Here is a 19,884-nt window from a genome sequence, read left to right on the forward strand (position 1 = left end):
TAAATTTTACTAATTACAGATATGCTTTCCCACATCATTAAACTTAGATTCCTCCTGTGGTGCGTGCAGCTAATACTGTGCTTTCTAGATTGTGCATGTCAAACATGTGCACTTCAACTGAGGAGAATGCATTTTACTTTGGGCACAGATCCCTCCGCACTTTATCCACTTTAACATAAACATCCTTTCTACAACACACTGTTGAGGTCATCCTGTCATAAATGTACTCCTGCCCATAAAAGTTAGACTTCTCCTCTGGTGCGTGTAACTAATAGTGTGCTTTCTACATTGTGTAAGTAGACAAGTAGGAGGTTCAGATCACATAATGGGGAATTCATGTGTGGCTTTAATGTTAGCTATGTATAACTTCCTGAATGGTCATGCTGTATCAACTTCCACTCAGTGGAAGATTTCACCATGGGAAAAGATCCTCCTATCTCCTTACCTTACTTTTACCTCAAACATCTTTTCTCCACTTCACTGATAAGGTCAGCATGTCAAAACTGCACACTGTGCCTTTGCAGGTTGCAGTTTTCCTGTGGCACTTGTAGCTAATTCTGTGTTGTATAGATTGTGTAAATAGGTAAGAAAGGGGTTTGAATCCAAAATTAGGTAAATAATGTCAGTGTATCTACTGTCATGTAAAACTGTCTCTGACAAATTGTAAAATTCTACTTAATCAACACATTTTCTCTGCCAGAGGATTGCTCTATAGATTTGTATTACCACTAGTGATCAACATTTTTGAAAACATAGTGTTTAAACATGCTATCAAAAAAGAACCACAACAAAGTGTTGACATGAGTTACATAGTGGCACTGGCTATTTATACTGCGGTCCCTAAACTGCATAAGTACAGAGGGAGGATGTTTGAATCCAGCAAAGATAGACTACTGTCTGTGGATGATTGTCTGTTGTGCTGTATAAGAAAGGTTTGTAGTGCATGTAGTATGTGTTGCTGTCCAGTGTTATTGTGAACTTCAGCTCCCTTTATACATTTTTAGAAGAACATCCACATATGAAAGAATGGTGATGTCATCCATTCAAATGTGCACTGTCACAACTGTAAAACAACATCTGATGTGGTGCATGTGATTCAGGCAGTGTTATCTACCTTGTGGTCTTAGGTAGTGTGTTCAAATTCAGCCACTACTCCTTAGACTCACTCATTTCAGTATGTCTGTGAAGATAGGTAGCAATGTTGTCAACCAGCTATTTACTGTGTACATGTATGGATGGGGATTCCTATTACAATGAAATTTGGCTCTTTTTTCACAAAGAAATGTTTTCTTTGATAATGATGATGCCATGGGGTGATATTTCTCTTTCTGATGAAAACTACTAAGGCTCTTCCTCTAGTGTGAAGACATAAGACTGTGCCCTGAATGCTTGTGTCTTAGTAAGGCATGCATCTGGATCCATGATTATCTTCATATTATGCGTAATTGCCATTCTTACATCACAGTGATGGCCGAATTACGCATCTCATGTCTGGGTATACCTAGCTGCAACAAAAACACAACTGCCAGCACTCAACCTTCAATGAAAACTCTACCACATAATAATTCAATTTTAGAAAAACAACCACTTGAAGGCGGTGTCCAGTAACACAAGATACCAGGTGTCCTCAGTAAAAATGCTTTAATGCAAAGCCAAAATCCACAGCAGCAACAAATACAATTTGCAAAAAGCAACATGGCTACATGAACAAAATGTTGGATAAGTGCTTTCATCTGCTACCATAGCAGACTTTATCAAATCTACTGCTGCCTTACACAAGTGTAGTTAAATAATCAGTACAATTAACACCTTAAAAAGTTTTAAAGACATAGTACACTCAACATACAAATGGTAAAAAAGAAAAAGAAAAAAACATGTCATAACTTAGCAGCCCTCTCTATTAAAATTGGTTTTAAAGACAAGCTGTCATTTAAGCCTGGTGGGTACCAGGTATTTAAACGAAGCTGCCATTTAAGCTCACCTTTATAAATATTGTTAGCCCAATTGCCACCCCTTGGTTTTTTCATCACCACTTCAAGTATACCAAATTTGTAGCCAGAAAACGACCCACATATAAGGTAATGTCTATAAAGGGCATTGTTCATGTTGTGAGTGTTGATGGCATACAAGTGTTCATACACCCTCTTCTTTAGGGCTCTTTCCATTTTACCCACATAGTATGCTTTACAACCAGTGCAAACAGACAAATAAACCAGTCCTATAGTGTTACAATTACCCCCCACTAACCTAACTTTGTGGACTGGGCCCCCCCAAAGTGATCTCTCATGTGTTCAATACATAGGGGCAATAATTACACCTACCACATGGTTTGGTACCGTTATTGTTCCTCCTAGTAACAGGATGATCTAACAAAGTTTTTAAATTATTACCCACATTAAAAGAAATAGTGGGACCCAAACTCAAGGCTTGAGTGAATTCGTTATTAGACTCTAAAATAACTCAGTTCTTACACAAGATGTCCTTAACCTTATTCCCAAATGAACCAAATAGTATGGACATAGAATTAAGAAAATCCTGTGTATCCAGCAATTAAAGGTCGGTCAAGGTGGTTTGTTCTACACTCACTTCAGTGTTTCCTTGTCCTAACAGGGATACAAATTTCTTACTCCAACCTTCCAACACCTTACTATTTATCTGTTGCAACATGCAATTGGGGTACCCTCTTGCTTTAAACATCTGTGTCAACAATCCCAGTTTCCTTTTCAAGTTATCAAGGGTAGAGCAAATTCTTGCCCCCCCCTTATCATTTGTCCCCTAACCAAATTCCTCTTAACATGGTAGGGGTGTTGACTCTGGTAATTTAAGAAGCAGTTAGAATAGGTGGCCTTACACTACACCCTGGATGAAAACTGCCTTAACTGGAGATCTCGGGAGATGTTAACATCCAAGTAGTCTATAGTATATTCATCAAATGTGTGGGTAAATTTAAACTATGGACATAATTCATTAATATGTTCAATGAATTTATCCACAGTTGACTTGTCATATTTCCAAAGAATAAAAATGTCATCAAGATAACGACCGTAAAAAAGCCACTTTTGTTTGAATCTAGTATTAAAGATGTATTTACTCTCCCACATGGCAATGACAAGGTTTGCATAAATGGGGGCACAACTGGTCCCCATAGCCACACCCTTCACCTGCTTGAAATACTCATCCTCAAATGAAATAAAGTTGTCGTGAAGGATCCATTCCATTAATTCCATAACAAAGTTGATCATTGTATTACTTTGTTTAGAATATGCCAATAAGGCTTCATGGAACAACTCCAAACCTTCCTCATGGGGGATTGAACTAAATAAATCTACGATGTCAATCATTGAAAATCCATTAGTGTCAAAGAAATACTGGGGCTTAATCCTAGTTAAAATGTCCCAAGAGTCCTTGATAACTTGTGTAACTGAACCCAAAACATCCTTCACCAACCTGTCAACAAAATCATCCAAATGGTACGTTGAACTGTTCTGGCCAGCCACTATGAGCCTATATGGGGGGGGTGGTCCACATTTTTGTGGACCTTTGGGATTCCAAAAGCTGTGGGAATGAGTGGACAATCATTCTTCAAGAAATTCAAAATGTCCTCACTAATAATACCCTGATATAAACTGTCTTCTAAAACAGCTGTAATCTGCTGTGTGATATGTGAATTTCATTCAAAGAAGCAGAGGTATATCTCTCTGTGTCACATAAAATGTTCATGATGTCATTAACATAATCCATTCTCTCAACCAATATAACCCCACCCCCCTTATCCGGCTTCATACTTCGTATTTCGTCAGATAATCTAAGGCTGTTGAGTAACCCCATCTCAGTGTTAGTCAAATTAAAATAATTATTCCTATGTTTCTTATATTCATAGGAGATATCTCTCATACACATTTTTTCATAGTAGGCCAATGTGGTGTATAAAGGAGGGTTGTACAAACTCTTTTTCTTAAACCTTGAATAATCACAAAACTGTTCCCTTATATCTTTAAAAAGAAGTTGAAAATTGAGTTTCCTGATATAAAGTTTAAAATCAATAAGTACTTTAGAAATATCAGGTCTTCTAGCTGGAACAAATTTGAACCCCTTCTCAAGTAAGGATAAATAGACCTCTGTTATTATCCTTTTTGTATAGTTAAAAATATTGAACCCATTCAAACTAAGTAGTTTACCACCAAAACTAGAAATAATACCTTGTGGTTGTGCACCTTGTTCAAAAAGATCTATAACCTGTTCTGATTCTGGGTGTTCCAGAAGTTCTTCCTCCCCCTCTGAGTTTGATCCCTGGGGGTAACATGTTGCCCCCGTAAAAACCCTTGCATGTTCCTGTTTTGGTTGAATATCCACTCAGACCTCCTTAATGGAGGGTAATCCTGCCCAAACACTTCTTCTACCTCGACATCAAAAAAATCATCTTGTAAGTTTTCGTCGGCCCTCCTCTGGTCATAACCAGGTGATTCAGGGTCCTGTTCATCTAACCTCTCCTGATCATTACTCATATTTAACCCATAATAACTTTTTGGGAAGGGGTAAGCCTCCTTACACTTTTACTCTCTTATGTCTCTTTTTAATTTTTTCATCTTCCTGTTGACATTCTCCTTAACTTGATCTTCTATTTTATCAAAAATCACGTCATATCTGGCCTCAAGGGTGGCAAAATTTGTATAATGCAGAATTTCCTCATTTAAAACATTCACCTCATCCAAAAGATTCTTAATCTTGCTGTTATTTACTTTAACAATAAAATGTAAAAGCTCTACACCATGCCTATCAAACATTAATAACAATTCCTCAACTTCTTGTTGACCAACGGATAGCCTGTTTGGAAATTTATACATATGAAGGCCCTTCGGGACCCTCTGTAGTTTAATACATTTGGCAAGGTATGCGTTATCAGTTTGTAAATTTTGTACCTTGCTCATTTTTGTTTCAAAGTCCCAGAGTCGGTGGTTAATGTCAGCGGGTTGCTTCACTTTATTATGGTTAAAAATAACTGGTTCATTACTAATCCATCTGTTGAAATGTGATTTCCTCGTTGATTCCTGTGACTTAGCTTCCCCTGTCAACTGTCCACAAGGGATACTAACTTGTGTTGAAGACAAAGCAGTTTGTTCCAAAACCGGAAGTTTCCCATTGACTAACCCTGATGCAGTGACCCCGAGGCACTTGGGATCTGTAGTCTATCCAAAATATGGTGCATATGATCACATTGTTGTTCCAAAAGTTGGGTAAGTTCACCAAACATCAAACTGTTGTTATCCTTGGTTCCATCAGGTGAAAAATTCACCAAAGGTACAGTATTAACTGTACTGTCAGAGGAGCCGTTGTCTTCCATCTTCAATGAACACCGAACAAATTTGGATACAAGAACTCCACCAAACCCACACAAACAGCAAAAATCACAGTGGGTAAACAAGTGGAACCAAGGAACTGTAGAAAAACAACCACTTGAAGGCGGTGTCCAGTAACACAAGATGCCAGGTGTCCTCAATAAAAATGCTTTAATGCAAAGCCAAAATCCGTGGGTGATTATCTGTTGTGCTGTATAAAAAAAGGTTTGTAGTGCATGTAGTATGTGTTGCTGTGCAGTGTTATTGTGAACTTCAGCTCCCTTTATACATTTTTAGAAGAACATCCACATATGAAAGAATGATGATGTCATCCATTCAAATGTGCACTGTCACAACTGTAAAACAACATCTGATGTGGTGCATGTGATTCAGGCAGTGTTATCTACCTTGTGGTCTTAGGTAGTGTGTTCAAATTCAACCACTACTCCTTAGACTCACTCATTTCAGTATGTCTGTGAAGACAGGTAGCACTGTTGTCAACCAGCTATTTACTGTGTACATGTATGGATGGGAATTCCTATTACAATGAAATTTGGCTCTTTTTTCACAAAGAAATGTTTTCTTTGATAATGATGATGCCATGGGGTGATATTTCTCTTTCTGATGAAAACTACTAAGGCTCTTCCTGTAGTGTGAAGACATAAGACTGTGCCCTGAATGCTTGTGTCTTAGTAAGGCATGCATCCGGATCCATGATTATCTTCATGTTATGCGTAATTGCCATTCTTGCATCACAGTGATGGCTGAATTATGCATCTCATGTCTGGGTATACCTAGCTGCAACAAAAACACAACTGCTAGCATTCAACCTTCAGTGAAAACTCTACCACATAATAATTCAATTTTGTTAATAAACTAGCAAACCAGTTTCGGCTATTTAATGCACTGATGAAGGCTGAATAGCTGAAACCCGTCTGTTAGTTTATTAATAAAAACTGAATTATTACATGGTGGACTTTTCACTGAAGGTTGAGTGCTGGCAGTTGTGTTTTTGTTGCATTTACAACCACTCAGCTGAGTACCATGTCATACTTGCATGGATTTTGGTTTTGGTTTGGATACCTAGCATCAAGCAATGTTGTGTTTTAAACTGGTATATAGGAGCATTATTTTAAAGAAAAGACAGGCACATATCTTCCTTGCAGCAATAAAATGATGTCATGGCTTCAATGGCCAAAACATCTCATACTTGTAGCACCAATGAAACCGTTGAGCATTTATTCTTTCCACTATCATGTAGTTTCTGTCATCACATAGTCTGGGGGTCAAAACCCACATTGGTTGACTGTAAGCATTGCATGTATTAATGCTTTTATGCAAGAATGACATCTACAAGTGTTATAATGCGTACAATTACAGTGGGAGAAACCTCCCCCAGCCCTTGTATCTGAAACATATTGCAACACAATCATATAATATAATGACTTCACCTAATGCAGTCTTATAGGTTCATAGGTAGGTACTAGGCTATCGGCCCAAGGGCCTACTTAAGCCTAGCCAGCAAGGTACCATAGCTTACGCCACCCAACAAAGCTCTTTTCCTGTGCCACTGTCCAGCAGAGACACAGAAGTGATCCCCGGGGTGTATTTCCTATTTCCCATCCACTCATCAAGATTTTTCTTGAAGAGTGCTAATGAAGAACTTTGCTTGACATAGATGGGTAGCTTGTTCCAGAGTATATGAAGTCTCTGGGACAGGAATCTATCCCTCCAGCATGTCCTGTTTATTGTGGTGATAAGGTTTAGGTCCCTAGAGCATGTAGCTTGGAGGGATTGGGATTTCTTTAGGTGTAGCATGTCCAACAGCTCTGGGTTTGACATAGCTTTATATGTTAGAAAGAGATCACCTCGGAGTAGGCAATATGCTATGGAGTAAAGCTGGAGTTTTTTGAGGCGGTCAGTGTAGGGCATTTGTTTGAGGCCAGTAATCCTCTTTGTGAGGTACTTCTGTGGCCTTTCCAGCTGCTGCAGATGTCTTGTGAGGTACATTCCAAAAGGGGTGTTGTACTCTATAATGGGTCTAATGAGTGACAAGTAGAGGGAAACAATGACCTCTTTTTTCCTGGATGAGAACCCTTTTATGATGAGGTGTGCCACGTAGAAGGACTTCCTGACTACTGTGACGATGTGACTATCAAAGGAGAGACTACTGTCCACCTGGGTCCCAAGGTCTTTTATCACGCATTCGGTGTTAAGTAGATTGCTGCCTATGTGGTAGTTCATTGGTACAGAGTTTTTACCAAAGGGGATGACACTGCACTTTTTGGCATTGAGCTTGAGGCCATGGCTCTGACACCAGGGATCTGTGTCAGTGAGGCCCTTCTGTAGGATGTCCACATCATTTGGGGACTTGACTATGGCTCCTAGTTTGCAGTCATCTGTGAACTTCATTACAGGCTTGTTAAGACATTCACTGTGCTGCATGTGATTCATACCCATATTTATAGTCAGTGGGTTTATATAGCTTACTGTTCAGTTCAAGGTAAGAGTAGCAGTCTATGAATGGACTGACATTATACAAGAAACACTGCATGAAACTATTATTGTCAATTTGTATATATTTATTTAGCGTTGTCGCCTCACAGTAAGAAGCTGTCCGGTTCGATTCTCAGCTAGAGTGTCTTCTGCGTGGAGACATGCGTGAATGGGCGTACCTTCGTTGAAGGTTGTGCATCAGGCCTGGCAAGCCGGTGCGTAAAAATCAACTGCCAATCATTAGCATACCGGAGTTCCGCTGTGGCGGCCCCTAACTGGGAAAAGCCGAAAGACACAAAAATTGCAAATAACATATGTGCTTGTATTGTTTACATGCTTTTATGAGAGTTTGCTTTAATGACCTGTGAGCATGCCCAGTATAATCCTGTATTAGATGTGGCCCCATTTACAAACACAGATTTTGAAGTACTGAATGTCATCAAATCTGTGTTGTCATTTGTCACTTGTCTATTTTGATTGCTATCATATTACTGTTTATGATGCACATACATATAAAACATCTGCTTGTCTAAGAAGTGTCATTGTAATACATCCCTATCTATGGTTGTCCAATGACAAATGTAAAAACATGTTCCTTCTGGCTGTGCATGACATTGCTGCTGTACAATCCATGCCTTGTTTATATTGGATGTAGTGGAGGTACAGTACTGCAGTCAGTTATCACATATACATTCCCTGTAATAAATGTCGTATTCAGTAATTGCACTGTATGCAAATGGCCCATAAAGCATCCACTATCCTTAATAAGTATCATCTCCGCTAGGATTTAATATCACATTTCCCTTTCCTATACTTTTGTATTAAGTCCCTCTCACATTCATTGTTAGCATGTCCGTTTTTAAGTTGTGTACATGGATAAACAGTTGCAAACACCATTATTTATTGTTATTACCATAAATATGGATGTATTCATATTGAAAACATTTTATTTGTGGCATTATCACATTTGAATGCATTAAGTGACTAAATTATTTTCCATTTACCATCCCTCATAATAATCACTGCATTGCTAACATTGTGTTCTGTGTAAATTATCCCAGTTTCACATTCCCTGCATCAACATGCTTAAAAGTCATGGAAAATAAAGAAATAATCCCAACAACAACCTGGAATACACCAGCTTTATTGACAACAAAATGTTCCTTCGACTAAGCGTTTTCACCGTTAATTGGCTTCATCAGAGTCAAAGAAACCTCTAACTACAACAGAATAAATAGTGAAAAACTTTTTTACAAACACTTAATTAGTTAATTGATAAACCAATCATCAGCCATAAAATAACATTAGGTGAACCGCCCTTTAAAAAAGTGCTTAGTGCAAATCATTTCATCTAAAACAAATCAAAGAATCCATTTAACAATACGTATAATACCTAGCCAAATTTAAACATATCCACTAAGTTCCACAAACAACAAAATTGGTTGAAACGTTTGTGTGAACATATAAAAAATACTTTAAACCTTTATTCCATGAATTACAAATATTGATATATAAAAAACATGTGTATTGAAAAGAACATAGCAGCAGGCTCATGCTCATGTTAAAGCAGAGATCCAACAACATTATTTAGCACATTTACTATACTGGGTACAATGTTTATTTTCTAACCGGAACAGGTACATCATGGGGACGTAATAGTATTTTGAATAAGTCTGAAACCATAATTTGGTATTGTTTCAAACTTCAAAAGTTAAAAGCTAATGGTTTTTCAGCTTGGGTATGTTTATCAGCATTGCCTGCTGCTATGTTCTTATCAGTACACATGTTTTTTATATATCAATTTTTTTAATTCATGGAATAAAGTTTTAAAGTATTTTTTATATGTTCACACAAACTTTTCCACCAGTTTTGTTGTTTGTGGAACTTAGTGGATATGTTTAAATTTGGCTAGGTATTATATGTATTGTTAAATGGATTCTTTGATTTGTTTTAGATGAAATGATTTGCACTAAGCACTTTTTTTAAAGGGTGGTTCACCTAATGTTATTTTATGGCTGATGACTGGCTTATCAATGAACTAAGTAAGTGTTTGTAAGTTTTTTCACTATTTATTCTGTTGTAGTTAGAGGTTTCTTTGACTCTGATGAAGCCAATTAATGGCGAAAGTGCTTAGTCAAAGGAACATTTTGTTGTCAATAAAGCTGGTGTGTTCCAGGTTGTTGTTGGGATTATTTCTTTATTTTCAGAGTTTTTTGTTCCTGTTGGGAATCTGTTTTTGCTATGCTTAAAAGTCATTTGCCTTTATTTCCTGTCCTTGTGTGCTTGCATAATACATTTGCCCACAGGCAAGTATATCTGTTTACATTGTGTGCTTCTACTTCCAACACTGTTTCATGGCCACCAATGCTGTTGATGGCCAAGGAACGGTGCCTGGAATCATGCAAGCATGATGAACAGCATGTATATTAAATGTGCACTGCTGCTCATTGCGCTAATGTACTATAATCATAGCATGAAGCCTACACGATTATTAATAAATCACAGGGTGTGTTGGTTCAGAACTAAACAACACATATAATTCTATATTCAGCAAGTGCAGTATTACTAAAATACCAAAATGAGTCAGTGGAAATGTGATATGATATAAAAAAATGTTAAAAGAGCCGGCAAACGTTTTTCTGCTCCTTTTCCTTCATTGGGGTGCACTTATTCTCTGCAATGTTTCAGCTACCTGTCCTTCACTGATACATGCTTTTCTATATAATTTCCATCCCTTCCCTCCTTTTCAGCTGCCTGACCATGGCACCCTCTCTATCCCTCATGTTAGGACAACAAATATAGGAAACTAAATAATTTTCATTTAAATGGAAGGATAATATATAAAAGCAATATTTTTCTTTAGCAATGTACCTTGCATCATAATGAATGGACTAATATTTCTCTTACCTATACTGCAACATTTGCCACAAATTTTCTTTCTGAATCTCTCTCTTCAATTCTAATTTTGAGCCTTTGAATTCTACCTTTAGAGCCTCTCTTCAATGGCATCTGTGAAACGAGCATGTTTTCTTTCTATAATCTCATGTGGTATGCATGTTGTTGTCCACAGCTGCTGGTACAAATAAAGAAAGAAATGAAAATTAAAAAAAATCCTTAAAGCTAGCAGGCCACTGCAGCTCAGTCCCCCCCCAAAAAAAGAGTCTATAAAATTGTAATTTAAAAAAGCCACTTAATATTTTATGGCAGCTCATTGTAGCTTCTGCAAAATATCGATTAGCTAAAAGGTATATGTTCAGGTAAGATTCCCCTTCCCATTTCATGGATGTCAGCCTTATACTGCTCAGTGATGCCACAAAAAGGGACTAGCTTTTTAAAAAAATAAAACTTGCAATTAACAAATTTTTCAAGAGTTCTAAATTCTAACAAGCTAAAGCACCAACTTCCCTAACACAATGCCTGTAATGCTGGATTTATTTAGAAGTGTTATCCTTACCTCCAAAATAGATTTCAGACAGGTATAACATTGCAACAACCATTGGAAACCATCATATTATTTACAAATGCAGAAATGAATGCAGATACTGTTGTCTATTCTGTGCCTTTGAGCTGCAATTAAAAAAATGTAACACAAAGGTACTGCTCATGCCAAAAAACATTGCAGGTCAAACTTGATAGAGAACGATGTCATTGAGGCAATGACAGGTCAACCAGTTATACTGGAAATGTGGTAATTATTTAATTATTAAATTAATTTTAAACATTACAATTGGATGAGATCACCATTTTTTTTAATTGATTTGCATACTGTTACTAATACCCTATCATTGAAGCTAGCAAATTAAGGACCAAGACTAGGTATTAGTAATACAACACTGCCACAGCACATTTGATTTTTTAATATCATAGGATAATAGGAGATTACTAGGCTATTGACCCAGAGGTAATTTCAAACCTAGCCATTTCATTCCAATGTAATGCCATAGAAATGTTAGTTAATACATAAGACTGCATTTAATAGTGACTGCCAAAGTCCAGGAAGGTTGTGGGCACTATTCCCTGTAAGAATTTATGGTGCCCATCCACTTGTCCAGGTTCCTTTTGATCAGTGTCATAGAGGTGATCTGTTTCACATGAATAGGTAGCCTTTTCCAAAGATGCAGCAGTCACTGGGAGATAAATCTGTCTCTCCAGCATGTCCTATTTTAGTTGCATGCCATATTTAGGTTCCTGGAACAGGTGGCCCTAGTCCAATTTGATTTACGGATATGCAGCAAGTTCATTAGGCTTGGGTCTGAGATTGCTCTGTAAAACAGGCAATAAGTCCCCCTTAAGAAGTCTATATGATCAGAATAAAGTGGAAGGGACTTTAGTCGGTCTGTGTACAGCACTTGCTGGAGTCTCTTGATCTTCTTTGTTAGAAACCTCTGAGGTCTTTCTAATTGTTGCAGGTGCTTTGTATGGTACATGCCAAAAGGGGTATTATACCCAATTATTGGCCTGATTAATGATAAGTATAGAGGGGTTATAACCACTTTTGTTCTTAAGGTGATGCCTTTAGTAATCATGTGCTACATAGAAAGCCTTCCTTACTACCGAAGACACATGGTGGTCAAAGTTAAGGTTGCAGTCAACTTGTAAACCCAAGTCCATACCCACTTCATGGGTACTTAGAGTATTGTTGTTGATTTGATAGTGTGAAGGGACATTGTTTGTTTCAAAGGGAATGATGATGCATTTCTTTGCATTCAGTTTGAGACCGTAACAAAGACACTGTTCCTTGGTCTGTGTAAGACCCTCCTGGAGTATACTGACATAATTTGGGGATTCAATAATTGCACCCAGTTTGCAATTATCTGCAAACTTGGTCAGCTACAACCCTATAGTTTTGACCTGAATTTCTGAGAAGTATATACCAAACAGTGGGGGGACCAGCAATGACACCTGTGGCACACCACTGGTAACAGGTCAGCTGGTTGATGTGGAATCACCCACTCTGATAGCATGTGTCCAGTTTGTGAGCCAGTTAGCAACCCATATTACAACCCATCTTGCAATGAAGGGGTTTACATTCAGTTTGCTAAGTTTATTGGTAATGACTGAGTATGGGATTGTGTTTTAAGCCTTTTCCAAGTTGAGTTATGCTGTGTGCATAGACTTGCTCTCATCAATGGCCCTGGTCACATTTCCAAAAAAAATCCACAAGATTTAAAAGGCAGGATCTGACCTTGACAAAGCTAAATTGGGTAGGATCCAGGGTTTGTAGGTCGCCTATGTCTCTATTTATTAAGTCCATAATGATATGTTCCATGGCCTTACAGATGAAGCTGGTCAGGCTTATGGGTCTGTAATCCCCCCGAGGTTTGTTGCTAGGCCACCTTTGTGAAAGGGAATAATTGTTGCCATTCTCAGTTTTGCAGGAACAAAGCCTGTGGTTATACTATGATAGAAAAGGGTACTTAATGGTGATGCTAGCTCTTGTTTTAGCCTGTTTAGCCTGTTTAGAAGATAGCCTGGGATGCAGTCTGGTCTCATATATTTTTTGCCTTGGACAAGGCTTTGATGACCTGTTTTTCAGATATGTAGGGTGGGGGGAGTTTGGCACAAGGTTTGTGATACATTTGGAGGGGATGGGGGGATTTTCACCAAACCAATCCACTAGCAGGTTTGCTATATCTATGGGGTCACTGCATGTGATACTCTTGGTCACTAGTTTTGCACATGCTTAGGTCCTACCTTTTAGGCTACATACATAGCTGCAAAAGTCCTTAGGGTTATCCTTGGCTGTGCTAAGTTTCTCTCAAAGAGGCCCTTAGAAGGTTTGACAAGTTGTCTTATTTGCCTGTTGAGGCCGGGATGGTGCTTTTTCAGTGTTGGGGCCTTGCTTTTTTTTTCATGGACAGCACAGCAACCTTTTGCATTTATTGTAAAGTTTGTTGATGCTGAATGTCCACCATGGTGGCTTGTTTTCTCTTGGTTTTCTGGTTTGATTCTTTCTGGTACAGCCGAGTCTATACACCTATGCTAGTGATTGTACAGGATGTTAGTGTAAGCTTCAGTGTAATTACCACTTCCAACAACTGGGGGAGGGGCTTGGAATGCATTTATGCCTTTACCTAGGAGGGTATATTTTGCTTTGGTGAAGTTTTTGTGAGTTCTAGTGTTAGTGTCAGCTCAAAGATGACTGATTTGTGGTCAGATATAACTAATGAGCATCTGACAGTTGCAGTAGTGATGCCTTTTGACATGGTAGTGAAGACCAGATCTAGTATGTTTGGTCCTCTTGTCAGGGTATGAACAATTTGTTCCAGGGCATTTGCGCTAACAAAGTCAAGGAACTTTTGCGCTAGCAGGTTCTGCTAGCATTGGTTTCCCAGTTGATGGTGGTATAATTGAAATCGACATAACCAGTGTGTTCGGTAACATTTGGATCATCTTCAGTTTGGTCGATTAGGCTTTGTGGGCATCATGACCTGTGGAGGGGGATCTATAACTGGCTAAGACTTGAACGGGGGTCTTACCCACCATAACCTAAACTTGGAGTAACTCCATGGAGTTCTCCATTCTAACTATTCAGGAGCTGATTTTTATCTCTAATATTGATAGAAACACTGCCTCTTTTGGTTCTCACATGTTCATTTTGCAGTCTGAAGGTGTGGAAGGTACTGAACCCTTGCAAGGCTGGGGTACTGTCTGAGGCCTTGAAAAAGGTTTCTGTGACTGCATATACATCTACTTCTTCCAGTGATAGAAATGCTTCCAGGGTATGCAGTTTTTGGTTTAAGCTCCTAGCATTTAGCAGAATGATCCTTATTTTGTTATGATTGGCATATTTCACATTGTTAAGTTTGTTTTCAAAACCTTGCCTAAAAAAAGACACTATTGCCAGAAGCTGAAAGCCTACATGTGCCAGGTGCCAACCATCTCTGACAAAGCAGCGAGGTTTGTTGACCGTGGCTTACAGAGGTGCCAGAAGCTGTTGAAGACTGGCGGGTGGTGGGTTAAAGGGGCACTTAGTGATCTAAAAAGGGCAATTTTTAAAACTATTTACTACCACAACATAGGCACAAAATCAGCTGGCATGGCAGACACACATACTCAGACACACTCAGACAGACACACACACACGCACACATGCACACACGCACACACACAGACACACACACACACACACACACACACACACACACACACACACACACACACACACACACACCTCAAGTTCAGAAAGCAGAAATACCTTGTTAAAATGTCTAGAATACATGCTGAAGTGGGACTTGTACTCAATAACTGGTTCAAGGTCATAGTGAGGCTAAAGAAGGCAAATCTGCTTTTAGTCAGTACACTTTTCAGTGATGGTGTGTTTTTAGAATTTCAGTCACTCTCATAATGTCTAGATGCTTCAGCTATACTACAAGTTTAAGAATTAGCCATTCTGTTAGCCTTATTTTCTGTCCATTTTAAGACAACATTGTTGTTTTTTGTTCCTTCTGTTAATTACTTTTTTTCTATATTCATTGCTGCAGTACATCAGAAATAACTGCCAAAATAAACAACACAAAATATGACAAGTAGAAACCAAGTATTTCTTATACACTGATGAAAATAATTAATCCCTAGAAGAACAAAAGGATTGACTGGTGCTACTACTTTAAGGAAAATTGAGTCCTACAGCTCCTGCTAAGACATGACACTAATAAATCCAGAAAAGACAACAGAACCCCTGAGTAACATAGAAAATACTCAAGTCTTCCTTACTTGGATGGGCATGATGTCACACATCCGTTTAGCACTAATAGTCAAGAAGTTAATTGTGTGATGAAGCATGCAGCTAAAAAGGCACTTGGAATGTGTTTGTTATTTGGGGTGAGGGAGTTGATAAATTAATTTAAAAAGTGCAGCCAAATGTGGGACATAGTAATTTTAGGGCTATTTATTGCAGGGGGATTAATGGAGATTACCAAAATTGGGACAGTAATCGTCTGAGGCCTGAATAAGAACTGATAAATTAATGGATGAACTGAAAACTCAGAAAGAGCAAAAACTGTGATATAAGGCTTACGTGCCTGAGTAATTACTTTCAAGAGTTCTCAGAGAGAAAACAGATGTCATAAATTGCCCTTGTTTTACTTATCTAAAGAGTCATTAAGGTATGGAGTAGTTCCTACTACAAAGGAAGGCACAGGTGATACTATCGTTTAAAAAAGAAATAGGAAGGCTCTTGAAAATTACAAGCATGTAAGCTTGACTTCTGTGATTTGGGAGACACCAGAAAGGGCTTTACAAAGGAAGTTTGAAAATATTTCTGCATATACCTCCATTTGTACACACTGACTATACCTTCACAAGCAGCAGAAATACCTCTGTTCGGAAAAAGCTTAGGCAGCAGCTAGAAAGCAGACTCTGCTTGTAAACTCCAACCCAGCAATACCTTCATAAGTAAGCAGCAGCCAACTCCATTCTGTTTCCTTCCCAAACTTTCCCCTCATGCAGCTGTTCATTCAAACAGCCAGCTGGAGCTGACATCATCGCGCACATGATGATGTCAGCTCAAAAGCGAGAGAAAAGAATTTAAAAACAAAATCGGGAATGAAGGTATGGTTGGAAGATATGCTTGCAACTGTAACAGTGGGGGGGGGGCACCTCCCCCCCTCGCTCTATGGTTCCAGCACCCATGGTGGCTTCCCAGGCTAACAGGAACTGGATCCCCTATGAATGATACAAAAAACTAAGCCAATTATTGAAATCAATCATTTTTTGTTTATACTGTGTTATCATTCTAGGTGAGGCTAGTATGCTGCTCAAGGTTAGGGACATACCTGACTGAGACACATACTCATAGGGCTCAATACTGCCTCTCTTCATATAGTCCAGTGCATTATGTCTCAAGTTGTTCACTCTACGACAGCATCATAATAGTACTTGTTGCTGAGAGACCTGAGTATATGCATGATCTGATAAATCCTAGCACCAGACAGGCAGCAGACTGTGACTTTCTCCTTGTCCAACCTAGTGAGTGGAATATCTGTGTGTCTCACTATTGAGTCTCCAATGACTAGAATTTTTTTTTTTGAGTGCTACACTTTACATGCTTGGTAGGTGAGACACTGGTGTTGCTATGTGTCATGGATGCTATGGGAACTGTATCATTTGTAGCAGTCTTGTGTTTTGGAGGTCACTGGTGTCTCAATAGGTTTTTTGAGAGATCCTCTGCGTATGTTGAGTTTTATGTGTTTAAGAGTAGTAGTACTGTGTACATGTGTAGTGGTGGGTGGGTTGACAACCTTTTCCGTGTTACTGTTTTGAGTGAAAAAGAGCATGTATTCCAGATTCTAGGCATTGATACATCCCTTGCACTCTGTACTAGAGTGAGTTATTAGTTTAGTGCTGTCAGTGTACATGAGGCAATTGCTATAGAGCCACAAGAGACCCAAGTCAGTAAGGTTGGCAGGACAAACAAGGGTGGTCCAACTATCCATAATGCTAGGTTGAAGACTGTTGTCACTAGGGGGGGCTTTTAAGAATAGATCAAGGAGGAGCTCAGTGGATGGATATCTCTGCCTGGGATTGATTTATATGTTTTGTTCTTGTTGGTAATTTAATAGGTTTCAACTGACTAGCAGTATTTCTTTGACTGGGAAAGTACTAAGGATGAGAGTGACACTAATGTGCTACAGCTGTAACTAAGGGAAAAACTGTTTGATGAATCTGTCCAGCTATGTCACACAATTGCATGGCAGTGCTCAATGCTGCATGATGTGCAATCAAGCAGAAGCTTGCTCAAGTGCAGGACTTAAATACCAGAACTTAAAAACTTAAACCAAACTTTAAAATAGTTCAAAAGGACCAATGAGAATGCTTATTCCAAGCCCTAGACCAACCACCCTTCACCAGACAGGCTCCAATCAACACAATCCTCTCACTAGAGTGCAGACTGACCCATTCCAATATGAGATGGCCTGGAAAACATGCTCAGAATAAACAAAAACTACAAACAGACCCAAATGCAGCAAACCTGTATCTGGACTATGCTACAGCTGCAAGCTACCTAGTTTCAGTAGGAACCACTAGAAAAAGTTTAACACAGCAGAAAAATTGCAGTGATTTAATAAAAAAATATTAAAAACAGCAAAAAATCAACTAGGAGACTCTAAAGAATGTTTTAAACAGCTAATAAATCAGTTATTATGATACTGGTTGGCAGGAAAACCAGAACAAGCAGAACAGATTACTTTGCAACAGTGAAGAACACCAATAAATACTTAGCAAAAAGTAAAAATAGCAAAAAGAGCTTAGCAAACAGTGAAAACAGCAATACGTTTGATTTAAGGTAGACAGTTGCAATGCAACAGTGAAGATGAGTACACTGTATATAAATACAGTATTAAAGTAGGCAGCAGGCAATAAAAAGTGTAGTAAATAGTAGAAATAAGCCAAAAAACAGACCATTTATGTTTTTTGGAATCTCAGAAGCCTCTAGTCATTTAGTACGTCAGATCAGAGTTGTGGCTGGTAGTCCACCTAGGTTCAGCTTGGTACAAACAAGCTGTAAATAGTTTAAATAAGCAAAAAAAAAAAAAAAAACAGGTAATTTATTAATATCTGCAGCAATAATGGAGCTTCCCATCTAACACCACAACTTAGGCAACTGCTAAGGGACCCTTGCCCTGGATCTGGGTCTAATAGTGATTGCTTCTAACATGGACAGGTATAGAGCATTTACTGTTTATTTGTTTATATATTTAAGTAAATGTATGCAACACATACCTCTCAACCTCTTCGAGCAAGAAATTTGAACAAAGACACAAATAATGGGGAGACAAAGGCCAGAAATTAGGAACACTTTTTAAATATTGCTTTTACAGACATAAAAAGTTGATAGAACAACATGTTTTGCATTAGCATGAATTTTCTGAATGATATAAAGTCAGACTCAAATGTCTGCCATTATTTTCTCATTTCAGTTCTCAATGATTAGTCAGTGATTTGAGAGAAATCCACATATGTTAGGAGAAACAGACCAAAAATATGAGCCAAAAATATAGACATTCTGAAAAAAATTGGACAGTTGAGGGGTATGATGCATTTTCAGACGTCCTACTCCCTGCTCAAAGCTGCAGTGTCCCTGTGAAGGCTGATAAGCCAGCTAGCTAGAATTTAGTAAATAATTCTGTGTCATTGTAAATATTAATATGATCCATAGGCTTGTCTACAAATGTAAGTAACGTGTGTTATGTGTTGAGCTTCAAAAATGTAACCACAGTGCACCCTGTTGGAAAAGAGCAGAAATGTATATGGAGTATATGCCTATGCAAATGTATGCTTTGTTAGTAAGAAGCTGGAACATACAGAGTTAACTTGCAGAACTCTAAGCTCTAAGAACTCTAAGAAAATAAATTGAAATTGTTTACGGCTGTGGTATCCCTCAGTTTCAGCTAGGAGACAGAATGTCTACATATAAAGTTTATTTCTATTGTCTTAGAACAGAGATAATTACTAGGTTTCACATGTAAAGTGTGTTTGCATTGTTCTGTGGCTTCCTAGCAGCTGTACATCTGAGAGATAAGCATTTTAACAGAGGCATGTTAAATTCTGCCGATATCTGTTTAGCCTGGGAACTAAGGCAGAGGTGAAAAGAATTATGTAATCTGAGATAACCCAGCAGAAATGTTTGTTAGTATTTAAAAAACTAGCTCACAGAGAAAGTCAGTACATTTTGTATCTTGTCTTGGACATGTGAACATCCATTCGGTACTTGCACTTCCTGTATCTGTAAGTAAGACTTAGATCATAGTATTTCTCTTGGAGTTAGATAGGAATATAGCAGGAGTAGTCGAGATGTTTCCTGTATTTATGCGAGACTCTCCTGCAATGTTGTTTTAAAATATTTCCTGTGATTCTGAACTCTATTGTCACTGTGTTGAGTTCATGAGTATTGTCTTGTTCTTTTATTATTTATTATTAAATATATTTAAACCTTTTACTTGTGACTGGTTGTGTTTAGAGATATTTAAGCTCTTAGAGTACTTGCATGTAATTGATAACACTTTATAGGCCACTCTTGAATAGCCATAGTCTTGGACACACTTACCAT

The sequence above is a fragment of the Protopterus annectens genome, chromosome 1.part0 (genome assembly GCF_019279795.1).
Source record: "Protopterus annectens isolate FY-2018-M chromosome 1.part0, PAN1.0, whole genome shotgun sequence".
NCBI classification, from domain to species: Eukaryota; Metazoa; Chordata; order Ceratodontiformes; family Protopteridae; genus Protopterus; species Protopterus annectens.